The 24,271-nt window shown below is 49.6% G+C and overlaps 1 pseudogene; it reads right to left on the minus strand.

The window, feature by feature from the left end:
- LOC135536548 (UTP--glucose-1-phosphate uridylyltransferase-like) overlaps positions 1-24,271 on the minus strand; it is a 66,619-nt pseudogene that overhangs the window by 33,929 nt on the left and 8,419 nt on the right.

Genomic DNA, 24,271 nt, shown 5'->3' on the forward strand with positions numbered 1-24,271 from the left:
TTTGCTTTCCTGACTGACTGCGTGTACTGGTTCCTGACTTCCCTGAAAAGTTGCATATCGCGGGGACTATTCGATGCTATTGCAGTCTGCCAGAGGATGTTTTTGTGCTGGTCAAGGAATTCAGGTCTGGAGTGAACCAAGGGCTATATCTGTTCCTAGTTCTAGATTTTTTGAAAGGGGCATTCTTATTTAAGATGGTGAGGAAAACACTTTGAAAGAACCTTGCCTCTCTCTCTCTGTGTGTGTGTGTGTGTGTGTGTGTCGTGCGTGTGTGTGTGTGTGTGTGTGTGTGTGTGTGTGTGTGTGTGTGTGTGTGTGTGTGTGTGTGTGTGTGTGTGTGTGTGTGTGTGTGTGTGTGTGTGTGTGTGCGTGTGTGTGTGTGTGTGTGTGTGTGTGAGTGTGTGCGTGTGTGTGTGTGCGTGTGTGTGTGTGTGTGTACCTTGCCCTCTGTGATGAGCTGATCCAGCAGACCAGAGTTGTAGAAGCTGGCGTAGATGTCCCCGTGGCCAGGAGGGTACCACACGTCAGCGTTGTCACCCGTCATACCAATGTCTGTGGCCACAGGCAGGAGGGACTCTTTATTAATACGGGGGTACCTGGACAGAGGGCAGGAGGGACTCTTTATTAATACGGGGGTACCTGGGACAGAGGGCAGGAGGGACTCTTTATTAATACAGGGTACCTGGGACAGAGGGCAGGAGGGACTCTTTATTAATACGGGGGTACCTGGGACAGAGGGCAGGAGGGACTCTTTATTAATACGGGGGTACCTGGGACAGAGAGCAGGAGGGACTCTTTATTAATACAGGGGGTACCTGGGACAGAGAGCAGGAGGGACTCTTTATGAATACGGGGTACCTGGGACAGAGGGCAGGAGGGACTCTTTATGAATACAGGGTACCTGGACAGAGGGCAGGAGGGACTCTTTATTAATACAGGGTACCTGGGACAGAGAGCAGGAGGGACTCTTTATTAATACGGGGTACCTGGGACAGAGGGCAGGAGGGACTCTTTATTAATACGGGGTACCTGGGACAGAGGGCAGGAGGGACTCTTTATGAATACGGGGTACCTGGGACAGAGAGCAGGAGGGACTCTTTATTAATACGGGGGTACCTGGGACAGAGAGCAGGAGGGACTCTTTATTAATACAGGGGGTACCTGGGACAGAGAGCAGGAGGGACTCTTTATGAATACGGGGTACCTGGGACAGAGGGCAGGAGGGACTCTTTATGAATACAGGGTACCTGGACAGAGGGCAGGAGGGACTCTTTATTAATACAGGGTACCTGGGACAGAGAGCAGGAGGGACTCTTTATTAATACGGGGTACCTGGGACAGAGGGCAGGAGGGACTCTTTATTAATACGGGGTACCTGGGACAGAGGGCAGGAGGGACTCTTTATGAATACGGGGTACCTGGGACAGAGAGCAGGAGGGACTCTTTATTAATACGGGGGTACCTGGGACAGAGAGCAGGAGGGACTCTTTATGAATACAGGGTACCTGGGACAGAGAGCAGGAGGGACTCTTTATTAATACGGGGTACCTGGGACAGAGGGCAGGAGGGACTCTTTATTAATACGGGGTACCTGGGACAGAGGGCAGGAGGGACTCTTTATGAATACGGGGTACCTGGGACAGAGAGCAGGAGGGACTCTTTATTAATACGGGGGTACCTGGGACAGAGGGCAGGAGAGCAGGAGGGACTCTTTATGAATACGGGGTACCTGTGACAGAGGGCAGGAGGGCAGGAGGGACTCTTTATGAATACGGGGGTACCTGGGACAGAGAGCAGGAGGGACTCTTTATTAATACGGGGTACCTGGGACAGAGGGCAGGAGGGACTCTTTATTAATACGGGGGTACCTGGGACAGAGGGCAGGAGGGACTCTTTATTAATACGGGGTACCTGGGACAGAGGGCAGGAGGGCAGGAGGGCAGGAGGGACTCTTTATGAATACGGGGGTACCTGGGACAGAGAGCAGGAGGGACTCTTTATTAATACGGGGTACCTGGGACAGAGGGCAGGAGGGACTCTTTATGAATACGGGGTACCTGGGACAGAGGGCAGGAGGGACTCTTTATGAATACGGGGTACCTGGGACAGAGGGCAGGAGGGACTCTGTACCTGGACAGAGGGCAGGAGGGCGGAAGGGGAGAGAGAGGGTGAATTAATTTAGTTAAATAATCTGTCTGTCTGTCTGTCTGGCCATGAGAGGGGAAGATGACTTAAGGTCTGTCTGTCTGTCTGGCCATGAGAGGGGAGAATTACCTGAGATCTGTCTGTCTGTCTGGCCATGAGAGGGGAGAATTACCTGAGATATGTCTGTCTGTCTGGCCATGAGAGGGGAGGATGACCTTAGATCGGTCTGTCTGTCTGGCCATGAGAGGGGAGAATTACCTGAGATATGTCTGTCTGTCTGGCCATGAGAGGGGAGGATGACCTTAGATCGGTCTGTCTGTCTGGCCATGAGAGGGGAGAATTACCTGAGATATGTCTGTCTGTCTGGCCATGAGAGGGGAGGATGACCTTAGATCGGTCTGTCTGTCTGGCCATGAGAGGGGAGGATGACCTTAGATCGGTCTGTCTGTCTGGCCATGAGAGGGGAGGATGACCTTAGATCGGTCTGTCTGTCTGGCCATGAGAGGGGAAGATGACTTAAGATCTGTCTGTCTGGCCATGAGAGGGGAGAATTACCTGAGATCTGTCTGTCTGTCTGGCCATGAGAGGGGAGGATGACCTGAGATCTGTCTGTCTGTCTGGCCATGAGACGGGAGGATGACCTGAGATCTGTCTGTCTGTCTGGCCATGAGAGGGGAGGATGACCTTAGATCTGTCTGTCTGTCTGGCCATGAGACGGGAGAATTACCTGAGATCTGTCTGCCTGTCTGGTGTACGGGAGGATGACCTGAGATCGGTCTGTCTGGGCATGAGAGGAGAGGATGACCTGAGATCTGTCTGTCTGTCTGGCCATGAGACGGGAGAATTACCTGAGATCTGTCTGCCTGTCTGGCCATGAGACGGGAGGATGACCTGAGATCGGTCTGTCTGGCCATGAGAGGGGAGGATGACCTTAGATCGGTCTGTCTGGGCATGAGAGGGGAGGATGACCTGAGATCTGTCTGTCTGTCTGGCCATGAGACGGGAGGATGACCTGAGATCGGTCTGTCTGGCCATGAGAGGGGAGGATGACCTGAGATCTGTCTGTCTGTCTGGCCATGAGACGGGAGGATGACCTGAGATCGGTCTGTCTGGCCATGAGAGGGGAGGATGACCTTAGATCGGTCTGTCTGGGCATGAGAGGGGAGGATGACCTGAGATCTGTCTGTCTGGCCATGAGAGGGGAGGATGACCTGAGATCGGTCTGTCTGGCCATGAGGGGGGAGGATGACCTGAGATCTGTCTGTCTGTCTGGCCATGAGACGGGAGGATGACCTGAGATCGGTCTGTCTGGCCATGAGAGGGGAGGATGACCTGAGATCGGTCTGTCTGGCCATGAGTGGGGGGAGGATGACCTGAGATCTGTCTGTCTGTCTGGCCATGAGACGGGAGGATGACCTGAGATCGGTCTGTCTGGCCATGAGAGGGGAGGATGACCTGAGATCGGTCTGTCTGGCCATGAGGGGGGAGGATGACCTGAGATCTGTCTGTCTGTCTGGCCATGAGACGGGAGGATGACCTGAGATCGGTCTGTCTGTCTGGCCATGAGACGGGAGGATGACCTGAGATCGGTCTGTCTGTCTGGCCATGAGACGGGAGGATGACCTGAGATCGGTCTGTCTGTCTGGCCATGAGAGGGGAGGATGACCTGAGATCTGTCTGTCTGGGCATGAGAGGGGAGGATGACCTGAGATCTGTCTGTCTGGGCATGAGAGGGGAGGATGACCTGAGATCGGTCTGTCTGTCTGGCCATGAGAGGGGAGGATGACCTGAGATCGGTCTGTCTGTCTGGCCATGAGACGGGAGGATGACCTGAGATCTGTCTGTCTGGGCATGAGAGGGGAGGATGACCTGAGATCGGTCTGTCTGTCTGGCCATGAGAGGGGAGGATGACCTGAGATCTGTCTGTCTGGGCATGAGAGGGGAGGATGACCTGAGATCGGTCTGTCTGTCTGGCCATGAGACGGGAGGATGACCTGAGATCGGTCTGTCTGTCTGGCCATGAGACGGGAGGATGACCTTAGATCGGTCTGTCTGGGCATGAGAGGGGAGGGTGGTCTTGCTAGGGGGTGAGGGGTTATGGCTCACTGGTCTGTGTAGAGTACAGCCTGAGTACAGCCTGTCAATGCAACAGAATCCTACTCTGATGCGTTCTGCCTACAACAACATCTCTTGCATATTAAGTCTTGCATAGTTAGTTTAGTTTCGGTATGTTGCATTGAAAGTGTCTAATATTGCAGTGATTCGACCTTAACTCCCACAGTAAAGGGGGAATAGGGGGGGAGGAGAGGGGAGAGAAGGGGAGGAGAGGAGTGGGAAGGGGAAGGGGAGGAGAGGAGTGGGAAGGGAGGAGAGGGAAGGGGGAGGGGGAGGAGACCAGTGGGGAGGGGAGGGAAAGGAGAGGGAAGGGGGAGGACAGGAGAGGGAAGGGGAGGAGAGGGAAGGGGAGGGGTGGAGTGGGAAGGGGAGGAGAGGGAAGGGGAGGGGGAGAGGAGAGGGAAGGGGTGGAGTGGGAAGGGGAGGAGAGGAGAGGGAAGGGGTAGAGAGGGAAGGGGAGAAGAGGGAAGGGGTGGAGTGGGAAGGGGAGGAGAGGGAAGGGGTGGAGAGGGAAGGGGAGGAGAGGGAAGGGGGAGGAGAGGGAAGGGGAGGAGAGGGAAGGGGAGGAGAGGGAAGGGGAGGAGAGGGAAGGGGGGAGAGGGAAGGGGTGGAGAGGGAAGGGGAGGAGAGGGAAGGGGAGGAGTGGGAAGGGGAGGGAGGAGAGGGAAGGGGTGGAGTGGGAAGGGGAGGAGAGGGAAGGGGAGGAGAGGGAAGGGGAGGAGAGGGAAGGGGAGGGAAGGGAAGGGAAAGGGAAGGGAAGGGAAAGGGAAGGGAAGAGAGAGGGACGGGGAGGGGAGGGAAGGGGAGGGGAGGGAAGGGGGAAGACAGTTCTGGCATGGATAAGAGGGCTCAGATGAGAGAAGAGAAGAGGAGAGGGAAGGCAGAGGAAAGAAGGGGAAGAAAGGAGAGGGAAAGAAGGAAGGAGGAGGAGAGGAGAGGGAAGGGGCCTCATTAAAAGAGGATTAAGTTGTCATCTGACCAGGCTTTTTGACACACTTCAGCTTGATCCTCACTTTGTGTTTGATTGTATTCTGAAGGTGTAGGAGCTTCTGAGGTAAAGCCCTCCTGGAGGAGGCTGATAAAATATTAACACTACAAGCCTGTTAGTCTACAGTCCAATTCAACAGACAGTCCACTGCTTAAAAAGAAAGGTTCACCCTTGTTGAAAGTTATATTGTTTTTGTGCATCTCTGAGGGATGTTCTATGGATTCTCCGGGTCAAATCCTGTTTTCACGTGTATCTGAGTTATTGGCGTTGAAGCAGGCAGAACTCCGGCCGCTGTGATGCAGCACTGAGATAAAGTCACTCTGACTACACTGGAAGTTAATAGGAAAACGACTTTTAGATCCCCAAAACGTCTCTCATACACGTCAGATGTCAATACTGGCCGATGTCATAACTCCGGAGAATGTCTTCTCTCAAATAAGACTTTGATTATATTTTTGCAATATTCCTACCTCGAGAAATGTGTCATTTAATGGAGGGTCTATGTAGCACATTTTTCCTGTTGGTCTGCCTCTTTAGCCCAGGGTGCATTGCATGGTGCTGTTGCCTGAGTTACTATAGAAAGAAGATGAATAAAGGAAAATATAACGCCCCACCCAGCTGTGACAAATCACATTCACGTCGTCATGCTGCGTCACGCGGTTTCTAAGCTAATTGTAACGCAATCCCTTCAAAGTCAGTGTATATATCAAGAAACTTGCCTATTTCCCTCAAAAGTACGTAATGTCACGATTCTAAAGCTATATGATATTACAGATAGCAAGTGAATTATCTCACATCTCTGAAAAGTATTGGAATGTTGTACTTCTGGTGCAAAAGTTGAAATTGGTGCAAAAGTTGGGTTTTTGAGCTAGCGCCCAATAGAATCCCATTCACTCCTTGAAGGAGAGCGCTCATTGTCCAGGAATTTCCCAGAATGCACCGTGGATCCCAATGATGTAGCATGGCAGAAATGCCTTCTGGAACATGTGAACTTCCATGTGCACTTAATGGTTGTACAGTCGTCTCAAATAAAACTGTGAAGGACCTCGGCGTTACTCTGGACCCTGATCTCTCTTTTGAAGAACATATCAAGACCATTTCAAGGACAGCTTTTTCCATCTACGTAACATTGCAAAAATCAGAAACTTTCTGTCCAAAAATGATGCAGAAAAAATTAATCCATGCTTTTGTCACTTCTAGGTTAGACTACAGCAATGCTCTACTTTCCAGCTACCCGGATAAAGCAATAAATAAACTTCAGTTAGTGCTAAATACGGCTGCTAGAATCCTGACTAGAACTAAAAAATGTCATCATATTACTACACTGCTAGCCTCCCTACACTGGCTTCCTGTCAAGACAAGGGCTGATTTCAAGGTTTTACTGCTAACCTACAAAGCATTACATGGGCTTGCTCCTACCTATCTCTCTGATTTGGTCCTGCCGTACATACCTACACGTACGCTACGGTCACAAGACGCAGGCCTCCTAATTGTCCCTAGAATTTCTAAGCAAACAACTGGAGGCAGGGCTTTCTCCTATAGAGCTCCATTTTTATGGAATGGTCTGCCTACCCATGTAAGAGACGCAAACTCGGTCTCAACCTTTAAGTCTTTACTGAAGACTCATCTCTTCAGTGGGTCATATGATTGAGTGTAGTCTGGCCCAGGAGTGGGAAGGTGAACGGAAAGGCTCTGGAGCAACGAACCGCCCTTGCTGTCTCTGCCTGGCCGGTTCCCCTCTTTCCACTGGGATTCTTTGCCTCTAACCCTATTACAGGGGCTGAGTCACTGGCTTACTGGGGCTCTTTCATACCGTCCCTAGGAGGGGTGCGTCACTTGAGTGGGTTGAGTCACTGATGTGATCTTCCTGTCTGGGTTGGCGCCCCCCCCCCCCCTTGGGTTGTGCCGTAGCAGAGATCTTTGTGGGCTATACTCTGCCTCGTCTCATGATGGTAAGTTGGTGGTTGAAGATATCCCTCTAGTGGTGTGGGGGCTGTGCTTTGGCAAAGTGGGTGAGGTTATATCCTTCCTGTTTGGCCCTGTCCGGGGGTGTCCTCGGATGGGGCCACAGTGTCTCCTGACCCCTCCGGTCTCAGCCTCCAGCATTTATGCTGCAGTAGTTTATGTGTCGGGGGGCTAGGATCAGTCTGTTATATCTGGAGTACTTCTCCTGTCTTATCCGGTGTCCTGTGTGAATTTAAGTATGCCCTCTCTAATTCTCTCTTTCCTCTCTTTCTTTCTCTCTCTCGGAGGACCTGAGCCCTAGGACCATGCCTCAGGACTACCTGACATGATGACTCCTTGCTGTTCCCAGTCCACCTGGCCGTGCTGCTGCTCCAGTTTCAACTGTTCTGCCTGTGATTATTATTATTTGACCATGCAGGTCATTTATGAACATTTGAACATCTTGGCCATGTTCTGTTATAATCTCCACCCGGCACAGCCAGAAGAGGACTGGCCACCCCTCATAGCCTGGTTCCTCTCTAGGTTTCTTCCTAGGTTTTGGCCTTTCTAGGGAGTTTTTCCTAGCCACCGTGCTTCTACACCTGCATTGCTTGCTGTTTGGGGTTTTAGGCTGGGTTTCTGTACAGCACTTTGAGATATCAGCTGATGTATGAAGGGCTATATAAATACATTTGATTTGATTTGCATTAATAACAAACTTGTATTCCATCTGTAAATATGAATAAAATTGTTAAATTATGAGCCTAGTTGGTTTAGCCACGGAAAAAGACAGGAACCTAACTGGCAGCCATGATTGGCTGACATAATGAATGGGCTGGACATGCCGGGAGATGAGTTTCGATTGGTCTGCCATATAGCATACTTCTGTCTATAACGTGAGCTGCTCAATACTGTATATGTTGATAGTCCTTTCTACTGTACTGTTTTTGAAAGATATAATGTTAGCCATGAAGAACTACAAAAGTTTAGCTACTTTTCTCTTTCATGGCCTGAATTTAGCAGGCGCTATCGGCAGATCAGTTTCTGCACACGCCACGGTCTGTGTGAACCGGAGTGACTTGACACAACGCTGACAAACAAGATGTAGCTACAAACAAAACTGAGTTAAATGGTTCCGGTCTACCGTGAAGCGTTCATTAGTGTATACCGTTAAGAGTTTAGCTACAATTTCAGATATTCTAAGTTTCTAATTTTGTCAGAAAGTTGTTTTCATTGCAAGTTAAAGCATACTGTTAGCTAGCTAGTGAACGTTAGCAGGCTGGCTCGCTATCTAACGTTACGTGTATAATCTGTGCAGTAATATTATTTGAATCAGAAACCATTTGCATTGCTAGTTATAGCCTAATGTTAGCTAGCTAACATTGAACCTAGTTGGTTAGCTTTCGCTACCTGCAGATTCATACTACAGCAATGACAATGTTTGTATTGGTAGTAGTATGATATACCATTTTCTATCCCAGTCTCTACTTTTATACAATGTAAATAAAATAAAAAAGTCAAATGTTGCTACTGATTCCAGGTGATGTGTCACAATTGATAGTGCCGTTTATTTAGTCAATTTTACAGCTAACTGTCTACTCTACATGCTGATATTGTCTTTAGTATTATTGTGTGTAGCTATGTTTCCTTGTTAGCTAGCCAGCCAGCCCATAGAGAGAGCGTTGCATTGTGGATTTTGTAGTTGATTTGAACTGCAACAGATTTCCACAATGATTTTCCATGTTGCTACCAACCTTATTATAAACGGCAAAATTAAATATTTAAATACTCACAAGTTTAGCTACTTTTCTCACACATACTCACATGTTAGTGTTATTTAACACTGTAAATGAATGGAATTAGTGGTTTTGGGTGGATTCTTCCTTTGAGTCTTTAGAGTCCATTCATTACCGCTACAGGCAGGATTTCCAGGTTAATGTCCAGTATGTCTCATATATTCTGATCAAGCAAGATATGAGACATACTGTGGTGCGTGTGTTACCTGCTCTGGTTGAAGGTGTGTATCTTGACACGGTGGTGTGTGTATTTCTGAAGGATCTTCTTGGTGTCTTCATCCGTGTTGAAGGAGTTCATCAGGACCAGAGGAACGTCTGTGTTGTACTTCTTGTTCAAGTGCTGAGGGAAAAAAGATATTGGATTGAGAACAGGTGAAAGGAGTGCTTGGCAGCCATATTGGATTGAGAACAGGTGAAAGGAGTGCTTGGCGGCCATATTGGATTGAAAACAGGTGAAAGGAGTGCTTGGCGGCCATATTGGATTGAGAACAGGTGAAAGGAGTGCTTGGCGGCCATATTGGATTGAGAACAGGTGAAAGGAGTGCTTGGCAGCCATATTGGATTGAGAACAGGTGAAAGGAGTGCTTGGCAGCCATATTGGATTGAGAACAGGTGAAAGGAGTGCTTGGCAGCCATATTGGATTGAGAACAGGTGAAAGGAGTGCTTGGCGGCCATATTGGATTGAGAACAGGTGAAAGGAGTGCTTGGCAGCCATATTGGATTGAGAACAGGTGAAAGGAGTGCTTGGCAGCCATATTGGATTGAGAACAGGTGAAAGGAGTGCTTGGCAGCCATATTGGATTGAGAACAGGTGAAAGGAGTGCTTGGCAGCCATATTGGATTGAGAACAGGTGAAAGGAGTGCTTGGCGGCCATATTGGATTGAGAACAGGTGAAAGGAGTGCTTGGCGGCCATATTGGATTGAGAACAGGTGAAAGGAGTGCTTGGCGGCCATATTGGATTGAGAACAGGTGAAAGGAGTGCTTGGCGGCCATATTGGATTGAGAACAGGTGAAAGGAGTGCTTGGCAGCCATATTGGATTGAGAACAGGTGAAAGGAGTGCTTGGCAGCCATATTGGATTGAGAACAGGTGAAAGGAGTGCTTGGCAGCCATATTGGATTAAGAACAGGTGAAAGGAGTGCTTGGCGGCCATATTGGATTGAGAACAGGTGAAAGGAGTGCTTGGCAGCCATATTGGATTGAGAACAGGTGAAAGGAGTGCTTGGCCGTCATACTGGCCACAGCAAACCAAGTGACAGGCTGTTTGGAGCTAATGCAATGGCAGTGTTGGAGAGCATCAAATCCGAGATGCATTGTGACTGACAAATCATAAGAGTAGTTATTTATGATGCAAGGTGATTTGTAGCTCAGTTAGTCGGCAGTCTGGCTGCCCAGTCGGCTGCAATGCTGAACAAGCCCGAAGACTCTAGAGTCCAGACATTAACGAGGGAGGGGTTGTTACGGTAAACCGTTAAAAAAACTGTGGGTGTGTTGTGGAGTTTATGAAGCAACCAGGCTGGTCGAGGTTCGCCTCGGCTTTATGAGGTCATTAAGGGTGGGACTGTCCAAGGAGAGGTGGGGTCGTGTGAAGTTCAGCTCCACTACCAACCAATGTAACTACCAGGATATGACACAAACAACGTAACTATCAGGAAATCACACACTGTCTGACTGGCGTAACAGGATCTATTCCACTGTAGGATGTTGGTTTAGATGTAGTGCAACCATTTTATGTTTCGTTTTATGAATTTTGGGAAGTTATGAACTCCCATTTCCTCAGAGGACCACAGGACAGAGTTGAAAGGTCAGCAGGCTAGAGAGGAGGGATAAAGAGGTCCTGTGGATTAAGAAAACAGCCCTTCTCCTCTTCACCCTCTCTCCAAATTACAAGCACATTCTCTCTCTCTCTCTCTCTCTCTCTCTCTCTCTCTCTCTCTCTCTCTCTCTCTCTCTCTCTCTCTCTCTCTCTCTCTCTCTCTCTCTCTCTCTCTCTCTCTCTCTCTCTCTCTCTCTCTCTCTCTCTCTCTCTCTCTTCTCTCTCTCTCTCTCTCTCTCTCTCTCTCTCTCTCTCTCTCTCTCTCTCTCTCTCTCTCTCTCTCTCTCTCTCTCTCTCTCTTTCTCTCTCTCAGGGGCTTTATTGACATGGGAAACATATGTTAACATTGCCAAAGCAAGTGAAGTAGATAATATACAAAAGTGACAGTAAACATCATGATCATTATATTTAGTATATCATAAGATCAGCTGAGGGTCTGTGTAAAGCTCTCTAACGTCTTCAGGCAGTCTGACTGAAAAGAGAGCTGTTATTCTATGGGGCAGGTCTGTGGGTTTGGCCAGGCAGAGGGGGGACAGAGAGCGCAGTGTGCTGGAACTGAGAGCTGTTATTCTATGGGGCAGGTCTGTGGGTTTGGCCAGGCAGAGGGGGGGACAGAGAGCGCAGTGTGCTGGAACTGAGAGCTGTTATTCTATGGGGCAGGTCTGTGGGTTTGGCCAGGCAGAGGGGGGACAGAGAGCGCAGTGTGCTGGAACTGAGAGGTGTTATTCTATGGGGCAGGTCTGTGGGTTTGGCCAGGCAGAGGGGGACAGAGAGCGCAGTGTGCTGGAACTGAGAGCTGTTATTCTATGGGGCAGGTCTGTGGGTTTGGCCAGGCAGAGGGGGGACAGAGAGCGCAGTGTGCTGGAACTGAGAGGTGTTATTCTATGGGGCAGGTCTTTGGGTTTGGCCAGGCAGAGGGGGGACAGAGAGCGCAGTGTGCTGGAACTGAGAGGTGTTATTCTATGGGGCAGGTCTGTGGGTTTGGCCAGGCAGAGGGGGGACAGAGAGCGCAGTGTGCTGGAACTGAGAGGCTGTTATTCTATGGGGCAGGTCTGTGGGTTTGGCCAGGCAGAGGGGGGACAGAGAGCGCAGTGTGCTGGAACTGAGAGGTGTTATTCTATGGGGCAGGTCTGTGGGTTTGGCCAGGCAGAGGGGGGACAGAGAGCGCAGTGTGCTGGAACTGAGAGCTGTTATTCTATGGGGCAGGTCTGTGGGTTTGGCCAGGCAGAGGGGGGACAGAGAGCGCAGTGTGCTGGAACTGAGAGCTGTTATTCTATGGGGCAGGTCTGTGGGTTTGGCCAGGCAGAGGGGGGACAGAGAGCGCAGTGTGCTGGAACTGAGAGCTGTTATTCTATGGGGCAGGTCTGTGGGTTTGGCCAGGCAGAGGGGGGGGACAGAGAGCGCAGTGTGCTGGAACTGAGAGCTGTTATTCTATGGGGCAGGTCTGTGGGTTTGGCCAGGCAGAGGGGGGACAGAGAGCGCAGTGTGCTGGAACTGAGAGCTGTTATTCTATGGGGCAGGTCTGTGGGTTTGGCCAGGCAGAGGGGGGACAGAGAGCGCAGTGTGCTGGAACTGAGAGGTGTTATTCTATGGGGCAGGTCTGTGGGTTTGGCCAGGCAGAGGGGGGACAGAGAGCTCAGTGTGCTGGAACTGAGAGGTGTTATTCTATGGGGCAGGTCTGTGGGTTTGGCCAGGCAGAGGGGGACAGAGAGCGCAGTGTGCTGGAACTGAGAGGTGTTATTCTATGGGGCAGGTCTGTGGGTTTGGCCAGGCAGAGGGGGGACAGAGAGCGCAGTGTGCTGGAACTGAGAGGTGTGTGTCAGAGCAAGAGAGAGGCGGTATTTGTTTGCGGGCTTGTGTGTGGTTGTCTGTATATGTGTGTGTGTGTGTGTATCTGTGTGTGTTGTGAAATGGCTGCAAGCAAAGGGAAAGGGAACAACTGAAAGCATTCAACTGAAATATGTCTTCCACATGTATCCCAACCCGCTCTGAATCAGAGAGGTGTGGGGGGGGCTGCCTTCATCAACATCCACATCATGAACACTCTCCCCGCCTCCACACACTGTGTCCTGTGTCTGTCTCACATCCCAGTGGTTCTGGGTCAGTCATTTTACCCTCCAGATATAGGCATATTACCTCCACTGTGAATCAGGCCATTTAGTGAGAAAATGGATACCAACTCACATTAATGTTCACCAACTCCCACGTCTGCCCTCTCCCCTGAGTAAAGGTTCTCAGTCATCTCTCTCTCTCTCTGTGTGTGTGTGTCCAGTCGTCTCTCCCTCATTAAAGTCATAATCTGGAGTCCTTGCTTCAGCCCACCGACAGCCCAGTCACTTGGTTTGGTGCGTTTTCAGAAATGGGGCTGAGGGTTGACGAAATGTAACCACTATACAATTCTTATGATGTCTCTTATGTCATGCGTACAACACTCTTGTGGCACATATCTGTTATAACAATTCATTATGAGTTATAATGATATAATGACAGTTATGACAACACTTATGTCATTTTTAACCTTTATTTAACGAGGCAAGTTAGTTAAGAACAAATTATTTTTACAATGACGGCCTACCCCAGCCAAACCCGGACGACGCTGGGCCAATTGTGCACCGACCTATGGGACTCCCAATCAAGGCCGGTCGTGATGCATCCTGGAATCGAACCAGAGTCATTAGGGATGCCGCAAGCACTAAGATGCAGTTCCTCAGACCGCTGAGATGGAGTGCCCCAGTCCGCTGAGACGCAGTGCTCTGAGATGCAGTGCCTCAGTCCGCTGAGATGCAGTGCCTCAGACCGTTGAGATGCGGTGCCTCAGTCCGCTGCGATGCAGTGCCTCAGTCCGCTGCGATGCAGTGCCTCAGTCCGCTGAGATGCAGTGCCTCAGACCGTTGAGATGCGGTGCCTCAGACCGCTGAGATGCAGTGCCTCAGTCCGCTGCGATGCAGTGCCTCAGTCCGCTGCGATGCAGTGCCTCAGACCGTTGAGATGCAGTGCCTCAGACCGCTGATATGGAGTGCCTCAGACCGTTGAGATGCGGTGCCTCAGACCGCTGCGATGCAGTGCCTCAGACCGCTGAGATGCAGTGCCTCAGACCGCTGCGATGCAGTGCCTCAGACCGTTGAGATGCAGTGTCTCAGACCGCTGAGATGCGGTGCCTCAGACCGCTGAGATGCAGTGCCTCAGACCGCTGAGATGCAGTACCTCAGACCGCTGCGATGCAGTGCCTCAGACCGTTGAGATGCAGTGCCTCAGACCGCTGAGATGCAGTGCCTCAGACCGCTGAGATGCAGTGCCTCAGACCGTTGAGATGCGGTGCCTCAGACCGCTGAGATGCAGTGCCTCAGACCGCTGCGATGCAGTGCCTCAGACCGCTGAGATGCAGTGCCTCAGACCGCTGAGATGCAGTGCCTCAGCTGAGATGCAGTGCCTCAGACTGAGATGCAGTGCCTCAGACAGCTGAGATGCAGTGCCTCAGACCGTTGAGATGCAGTGCCTCAGACCGCTGAGATGCAGTGCCTCAGACCACTGAGATGCGGTGCCTCAGACCGCTGAGATGCAGTGCCTCAGACCGCTGCGATGCAGTGCCTCAGACCGCTGAGATGCAGTGCCTCAGACCGCTGAGATGCAGTGCCTCAGACCGCTGAGATGCAGTGCCTCAGACCACTGAGATGCAGTGCCTCAGAACGCTGCGATGCAGTGCCTCAGACAGCTGCGATGCAGTGCCTCGGACCATTGAGATGCAGTGCCTCGGACCATTGAGATGCAGTGCCTCAGACCGTTGAGATGCAGTGCCTCAGACCGCTGAGATGCAGTGCCTCAGACCGCTGAGATGCAGTGCCTCAGACCGCTGAGATGCAGTGCCTCAGACCGCTGAGATGCAGTGCCTCAGACCGTTGAGATGCGGTGCCTCAGACCGCTGAGATGCAGTGCCTCAGACCGCTGAGATGCAGTGCCTCAGACCGCTGAGATGCAGTGCCTCAGACCGCTGAGATGCAGTGCCTCAGACCGCTGAGATGCAGTGCCTCAGACGCTGAGATGCAGTACCTGAGACAGCTGATGCAGTGCCTCAGACAGCTGAGATGCAGTGCCTCGGACCATTGAGATGCAGTGAGACCATTGAGATGCAGTGCCTCAGACCGTTGAGATGCAGTGCCTCAGACAGCTGCGATGCAGTGCCTCAGACCGCTGAGATGCGGTGCCTCAGACCGTTGAGATGCGGTGCCTCAGACCGCTGAGATGCAGTGCCTCAGACCGCTGAGATGCAGTGCCTCAGACCGTTGAGATGCAGTGCCTCAGACCGCTGAGATGCAGTGCCTCAGACCGTTGAGATGCAGTGCCTCAGACCGCTGAGATGCAGTGCCTCAGACCGCTGAGATGCAGTGCCTCAGACCGCTGAGATGCAGTGCCTCAGACCGCTGAGATGCAGTGCCTCAGACCGCTGAGATGCAGTGCCTCAGACCGCTGAGATGCAGTGCCTCAGACCGCTGAGATGCAGTGCCTCAGACCGCTGAGATGCAGTGCCTCAGACCGCTGAGATGCAGTGCCTCAGACCGCTGAGATGCAGTGCCTCAGACCGCTGAGATGCAGTGCCTCAGACCGTTGAGATGCAGTGCCTCAGACCGCTGAGATGCAGTGCCTCAGACCGCTGAGATGCAGTGCCTCAGACCGCTGAGATGCAGTGCCTCAGACCGCTGAGATGCGGTGCCTCAGACCGCTGAGATGCAGTGCCTCAGACCGCTGAGATGCAGTGCCTCAGACCGCTGAGATGCAGTGCCTCAGACCGCTGCGATGCAGTGCCTCAGACCGCTGAGATGCAGTGCCTCAGACCATTGTATTGCGGTGCCTCAGACCGCTGAGATGCAGTGCCTCAGACCGCTGAGATGCAGTGCCTCAGTCCGCTGCGATGCAGTGCCTCAGACCGTTGAGATGTAGTGCCTCAGACCGCTGCGATGCAGTGCCTCAGACCGCTGAGATGCAGTGCCTCAGGAGCCAGATATGCCCATGACTGCTCATGACATGTCTATGACTGCTTATGACATGTTTATGACTGCTTATGACATGTATATGACTGCTCATGACATGTTTATGACTGCTTATGACATGTATATGGCTGCTTATGACATGTTTATGACTGCTTATGACATGTTTATGACTGCTTATGACATGTATATGACTGCTCATGACAGGTTTATGACTGCTTATGACAGGTTTATGACTGCTTATGGCATGTATATGACTGCTCATGACAGGTTTATGACTGCTTATGACATGTCTATGACTGCTCATGACATGTCTATGACTGCTCATGCCATGTCTATGACTGCTGATGACATTCTAACAACATTGACGACAGGTACCTCTATCTGCTGCACGGTGAGGTCCAGGAAAGTGTTCTCGTTGCGGACGCTGATGAGGCTCTTGGGGCCTTTACAGCCCATGCTGGTCCCCAGGCCTCCATTCAACTTGACGACCACCAGCTTGTTGAGACTGTCTGCCAGGTTGTCCGGCAGGGGCAGCGCTGCTATCTTATCATAGGGCTGGATCTGTGGAGAGAGAGGAGAGACATTTCACCTGTTCCCTTTAGTAATGTATGTGGTAACACTTCTGATGTGGGCGGAGGGGGATCTTATCTTGATATGTCATCTATGGAGACTCAGGGACTGAAAAAGGACTAGGGAAGAAATGAAACCACAGAACCTTTTTTGTGTTCATTTCTGAAGACAAATGAGAGTGTACTCTTTGACAGGACTGCAACACACCCAGGGCTCTGCATTCAGCTTGAATCAATAAGGTCTGGCATCTTAAACAGATAGCTGGAGGTTCACAACTATACACAATGAGAAGGAGCACCCAGGACATCAAATCTGAAACAGATGTCCTGTGTGTGTGTGTGTGTGTGTGTGTGTGTGTGTGTGTGTGTGTGTGTGTGTGTGTGTGTGTGTGTGTGTGTGTGTGTGTGTGTGTGTGTGTGTGTGTGTGAGAGAATGGGCACAATAGTATGTGTGTGTGTTGTATGTGTCCAACACACACTGGACACAGCCCAACACAAACTGGACACAGCCAAACACACTGGATATAGCCCAACACACACTGGATACAGCCCAACACACACTGGATACAGCCCAACACACACTGGATACAGCCAGACACAGTGGATACAGCCCAACACACCCTGGATACAGCCCAACACACTGGACACAGCCCAACACACACTGGACACAGCCCAACACACTGGACACAGCCCAACACACTGGACACAGCCCAACACACACTGGATACAGCCCAACACACTGGACACAGCCCAACACACTGGACACAGCCCAACACACACTGGACACAGCCCAACACACTGGACACAGCCCAACACACTGGACACAGCCTAACACACTGGACACAGCCCAACACACTGGATACAGCCCAACACACTGGACACAGCCCAACACACACTGGATACAACCCAACACACTGGACACAGCCCAACACACACTGGACACAGCCCAACACACACTGGACACAGCCCAACACACACTGGATACAGCCCAACACACACTGGATACAGCCCAACACACACTGGATACAGCCCAACACACTGGATACAGCCAGACACAGTGGATACAGCCCAACACACCCTGGATACAGCCCAACACACTGGACACAGCCCAACACACACTGGATACAGCCCAACACACTGGACACAGCCCAACACACTGGACACAACCCAACACACTGGACACAGCCAAACACACTGGATACAGCCCAACACACTGGATACAGCCAAACACACTGGATACAGCCCAACACACTGGACACAGCCCAACACACTGGACACAGCCCAACACACTGGACACAGCCAAACACACTGGACACAGCCAAACACACTGGACACAGCCCAACACACTGGACACAGCCAAACACACTGGACACAGCCAAACACACTGGACACAGCCCAACACACTGGACACAGCCAAACACACTGGACACAGCCCAACACACTGGATACAGCCCAACACACTGGATACAGCCCAACACACTGGATACAGCCAAACACACTGGATACAGCCCAACACACTGGACACAGTCAAACACACTGGACACAGCCAAACACACTGGACACAGCCAAACACACTGGACACAGCCAAACACACTGGACACAGCCCAATACACACTGGATACAGCCAAACACACTGGACACAGCCCAACACACTGGACACAGCCCAACACACTGGACACAGCCCAACACACTGGATACAGCCCAACACACTGGACACAGCCCAACACACTGGACACAGCCCAACACACTGGATACAGCCCAACACACTGGATACAGCCAAACACACTGGACACAGCCCAACACACTGGACACAGCCAAACACACTGGACACAGCCCAACTCACACTGGATACAGCCCAACTCACACTGGATACAGCCTGAAAAAACGTATTAGGGAGATACTGTATATGGTTGGCTGGAGCTGCTCTCACCTAATTTCTGGTGGGCAGAAATGGTCCTGTAGGTCAGTCTTTATACTGTGACCACCAATAGCTAAAGAGCAGCAAATCCTTCCGGACAAATCACGATTCCACAGGTAGATAGCATCTTTCTAATTTCAGAAGGGGAGATGACATTCAGCCCATAGACTGGCCCTTAACTTGCAAAGACAGAGGGGGATCTCCTCGTTCTAGGATCCCTTCACTCACTGAGGATAGCTATACCAAAACAACAATAAAACAATCACCTGTTCCCCGCTCTCCTCTGTATCCTAAAGCTCATCTTATGTGTAAGAGAGAATGTGTGTGTGTGTATGTGTAAGAGAGATAATGTGTGTGTGTGTGTGTGTGTGTGTGTGTGTGTGTGTGTGTGTGTGTGTGTGTGTGTGTGTGTGTGTGTGTGTGTGTGTGTGTGTGTGTGTGTGTGTGTGTGTGAAGCACCGCTGCAACGCGTAATATTTTAACGTGAACACTGCAGCAAAAGCAAACTCCTTCCTCCACTGATCTTTGGTCCGCGTGTGGCCACAATACGTTGAGTTTCCTGGGAAGCTGTGAAGCGTCAGGGAAGCTGTGAAGCGTCAGGGAAGCTATGAAGCCCCGGGGAAGCCCCGGGGAAGCTGTGAAGCCCCGGGGAAGCTGTGAAGCGTCAGGGGAGCTATGAAGCCCCGGGGAAGCTGTGAAGCCCCGGGGAAGCTGTGAAGCCCCGGGGAAGCTGTGAAGCGCCGGGGAAGCTGTGAAGCCCCGGGGAAGCTATGAAGCGCCCGGGGAAGCTATGAAGCCAGCTGTAGACTAGTGCGTGATCGTGTTAATGAGTCTGTTATTAAATGTGTATGTTTACTGATTTTCATTCAATCCCATATTCATTCATATGGGCAGAATATTGTACATGTAGCTTACAGATTTAATTATGGCCTAAAATAAATGTGTTCATATGGGCAGAATATTGTAGCCTCGGCACACAGTGCCGTGAAAAGTTATTTTCCGCGTTTCTGATTTTCTCTATTTTTGCACAGTTTTGATACTGAATGTTATCAGATCTTCAACCAAAACCTAACATTAGATAAAGGGAACCTGAGTTTACAAATATTTAATTTAATTAAACAAAGTTATGCAAACCACAATTCCCCTGTGAAAATGTCATTTCCCCCTTTCACTCAATAACTGGTTGTGGCACCATTAGCGCCAATGACTGCAACCAAATGCTTCCTGTAGTTGTTAATCAGTCTCTCACATCGCTGTGGAGGAATTTTGGCCCACTCTTACGTGCAGAACTGGTTTAACTCTGCAACATTTGTGGGTTTTTAAGCATGAACTGCTTGTTTCAAGTCCTGCCACAACATCTCCTAGGCTGGTGTCTGTCATGCCCAGACCTTAGAGAGCCTTTTTATGTCTCTATTTGGTTTGGTCAGGGTGTGATTTGAAGTGGGCATTCTATGTTTTTGATTTCTATGATTTTGTATTTCTATGATTTGGCCGGGTATGGTTCTCAATCAGGGACAGCTGTCTATCGTTGTCTCTGATTGGGAATCATACTTAGGCAGCCTTTTTCCCTTTGTTATTTGTGGGAAGTTGACTTTGTTAGTGGCACTATAGCCCTCGTAAGCGTCACGGTCGGTTGGTATTGTTTATTGTTAGCGACATTAGAAATAAAGTAGTGTACGGTCACCACGTTGCGCTATGGTCCATTTCTTCTGACGGTCATGTCTTTATAGTTTCTACAATGTATTTTGGTTTGAAAGAATGTATTTTTGTTTGATCTAGTTTTTACACCATCCATTAACACCAATCATTCAATATAAAACATTTATCAACAAAAATAAGTATTTTAAACCATCCATTAACATTTTAAACCATCCATTAACACCAAACATTCGGGCCTCCCGGGTGGCGCAGTGGTTAAGGGCACAGTACTGCAGCGCCAGCTGTGCCATCAGAGTCCCTGGGTTCGCGCCCAGGCTCTGTCGTAACCGGCCGCGACCGGGAGGTCCGTGGGGCGACGCACAATTGGCCTAGCGTCGTCCGGGTTAGGGAGGGCTTGGTCGGTAGGGGTGTCCTTGTCTCATCGCGCACCAGCAACTCCTGTGGCGAGCCGGGCGCAGTGCTCGCTAACCAAGGTTGCCAGGTGCATGGTGTACCCTCCGAGTTCTTGCCATCGCCACTCCATTTTTCATGTATCCATTTGTTTTGTCTTGTTCCCTGCACACCTGGTTTTCATTCCCCAATCACACTACATGTATTTATTCCCCCTCATGTCTTTGTGTGATTGTTACGTGTCATTTTTTATGCGGTTTTCTGGTGCTTTTTCCATACTACTATTGCTGGCCATGTAAAACAACACATTTCACTGCACCTATCCGGTGTGACAAAATATTTAAAATAATTCTCCCACCTCTACCTCTCCTTCCCCTCCCCTTCCCTTCCCTTCCCCCCTCCCCCTCCTTCCCTCTACCTCTCCCATAAGACGGACTCTGTTTGAGAGGAGTGAGTGTAAGTGTGATTCTCTCTCTCTCTAATAAATGAGAAGGACCAGCTGTGAAGGTCTGCTACTGAGGGGGAAACAACCCGGGATTTGTGTTGTGTGTATGTGACAGTGTGTGTGTGTGTGTGACAGTGTTTGTGACAGTGTGTAAGTGTATATGTTAGTGTGTGTGCACTAGCTAGGCCCAATTTAGCATCAGGTCGTCCATAGCACTTAGCCTCCTCTCCCTCTCTACCCAACGTAAACTCTGCTTCCAGACTCAGTGTTTTTCCCAACAGCCGGGGTTCTAGAACAGCAACAAGACATCAGAGAGGATACAGAGGCATCCAGACAGAGAGAACACACTGAAACCAAACTGTCTTCTCAGAACTTCTCCACACACACATCTTGGATTCCTTCACTTTCCTTTCCTTCATTCTCCATCCCTTCCCAACTGTGACTGAGTTCAAGGTAAAGTCTCAAGGAAAGTGTGCTATAAAGGGAATAGGGTGCCATTTGGGACGTGCATTTGGAACCCAGACCATTTTTTAATTTTTATTTTATTTCACCTTTATTTAACCAGGTAGGCTAGTTGAAAACAAGTTCTCATTTACAACTGCGACCTGGCCAAGATAAAGCATAGCAGTGTGAACAGACAACACAGAGTTACACATGGCGTAAACAATTAACAAGTCAATAGCACAGTAGAAAAAAAGGGGAGTGTATATACATTGTGTGCAAAAGGCATGAGGAGGTAGGTGAATAATTACAATTTTGCAGATTAACACTGGGGTGATAAATGATCAGATGGTCATGTACAGGTAGAGATATTGGTGTGCAAAAGAGCAGAAAAGTAAATAAATAAAAACAGTATGGGGATGAGGTTGGTGAAAATGGGTGGGTTATTTACCAATAGACTATGTACAGCTGCAGCGATCGGTTAGCTGCTCAGATAGCTGATGTTTGAAGTTGGTGAGGGAGATAAAAGTCTCCAACTTCAGGGATTTTTGCAATTCGTTCCAGTCACAGGCAGCAGAGTATTGGAACGAAAGGCGGCCAAATGAGGTGTTGGCTTTAGGGATGATCAGTGAGATACACCTGCTGGAGCGCGTGCTACGGATGGGTGTTGCCATCGTGACCAGTGAACTGAGATAAGGCGGAGCTTTACCTAGCATGGACTTGTAGATGACCTAGAGCCAGTGGGTCTGGCGACGAATATGTAGCAAGGGCCAGCCGACTAGAGCATACTCCCCCTGTATGTGCATTCCAAGCTGTGTGTGCATTCCAAAATGGCACCCTATTCCCTATATAGTGCACTGCTTTTGACCAGAGTCCACTATATAGGGAATTAGGGTTCCCTTTGGGATGCAGCCTGTGTGTTGATGCTGGATCTGAATACTCAGTAGTATGACTGACGCACACAGCTGAGAGAATGGACTTCAAAGAGCATCCCTAGAGACATGGCAACCCTGTGGTTTAAAACAGAGAAAACTGTGGCAACCCTGTGGTTTAAAACAGAGAAAACTATGGTAATACTGGAATTCTATACTGAGGGAGAATATGGCAACACTGTGGTTTTATACTGAGAAGAAACTATGGCAACACTGTGGTTTTAAACTGAGGGAGAATATAGCAACACTGTGGTTTTATACTGAGGGAGAATATAGCAACCCTGTGGTTTTAAACTGAGGGAGAATATAGCAACACTGTGGTTTTAAACTGAGGGAGAATATAGCAACACTGTGGTTTTAAACTGAGGGAGTATATAGCAATATTGACATTTTATCCTGCAAAGAAACTATGGCAACCCTTTGGTTTTAAACTGAGAGAGAATATGGCAACACCAATTTTATACTGAGAAGAAGCTATGGCAACCCTTTGGTTTTAAACTGAGGGAGAATATGGCAACACCAATTTTATACTGAGAAGAAGCTAAGAACAAACCTTTGGTTTTAAACTGAGGGAGAATATGGCAACACCAATTTTATACTGAGAAGAAGCTATGGCAAACCTTTGGTTTTAAACCGAGGGAGAATATGGCAATATTGTAATTTTATACTGAAAGAAAACTATGGCAACCCTGTGATTTAAAACCCTATTCCTGAGTACCTGTATGTCGGCAGGTAGCCTAGTGGTTAGAGCATTGGACTAATGACCAAAAGGTTGTAAGATCGAATCCCCGAGCTGACAAGGTAAACATCTGTCGTTCTGCCCTTGAACAAGGCAGTTAACCCACTGTTCCTAGGCCATTACTGTTCGTAACTGACTTGTCTAGTTAAAAAAAAAATGTCTGAGTCCTCAACACAACATCAGACCTGACAGAAATCTCAGTTGGATTGAAATGTTGTCTGTGTGTCCAAATAAGAATTGGTTGTTAACTTGACTTGTCTGGTTGAATAAACATGACAGCTGAACAAGTTGAATGTTAGAGATCTTCATTGAGTAAGATGGCGCCGGAGAAGATAGCAGACGTTTTACGTGCCCACAGCCGATTGTGTTTTTTTTTTTTTTTACTTATTTTGTACATAACATTGCCTCTACCGTCTCTTATGACCGAAAATAACTCCTAGACATCAGGACTGCGATTACTCACCACGGACTGGCAGAATCCTCTTTTTCATCTTTCACGACTCTGACGAGCCCGACGCAAAAGATACACTGTTTCCTCGGGAACAGGCCCCAATCCCTGGGATCTGCGTGAAGAGGAGGCGGAGAAATAGAGAGTCCAAAAGTCGGGCTGCCTTCTGAGAATTCGTAGGCGATCGAATAAACCCCCACCTCCCTCCATTTTGCTAGCAAACGTGCAATAATTGGACAATAAAATCGACGAGTTACGCGGGAGATTAAACTCCCAATGGGGACATTAAAAACTGTAACATCTTATGCTTCACGGAGTCGTGGCTGAACGATGACAATATCAACATACAGCTGGCTGGTTATACGATGTACCGGCAGGACAGAACAGCGACGTCTGGTAAAACAAGGGGCGGCAGTCTATGTATTTTTGTAAACAACAGCTGGTGCACAATATCTAAGGAAGTCTCGAGCTATTGCTAGCCTGAGGTAGAGTATCTCATGATAAGCTGTAGACCACACTACCTACCGAGAGAGTTTTCATCTGTATTCTTTGTAGCTGTTTATACAAACAACCACAGTCAGAGGCTCTAAGATGGCGGAATACAGCTTATTCAATGCTAGAAACAAACAAGAAAACCCAGAGGCGGCACTCCTAGTAGCTGGGGACTTTAATGCAGGGAAACTTAATTCCGTTTTACCAAATTTCTATCAGCATGGTAAATGTGGAACCAGAGGAAAAAGAACTCTGGACCACCTATACTCCACACAGAGATGCATACAAAGCTCTCCCTCGCCCTCCATTTGGCAAATCTGACCATAATTCTATCCTCCTGATTCCTGCTTACAAGCAAAAATTAAAGCAGGAAGCACCAATGACTCAGTCTATAAAAAAGTGGTGAGAGGAAGCAGATGCTAAGCTACAGGACTGGTTTGCTAACA

The sequence above is a fragment of the Oncorhynchus masou genome, unplaced genomic scaffold (assembly GCF_036934945.1).
Source record: "Oncorhynchus masou masou isolate Uvic2021 unplaced genomic scaffold, UVic_Omas_1.1 unplaced_scaffold_631, whole genome shotgun sequence".
NCBI lineage: Eukaryota > Metazoa > Chordata > Actinopteri > Salmoniformes > Salmonidae > Oncorhynchus > Oncorhynchus masou.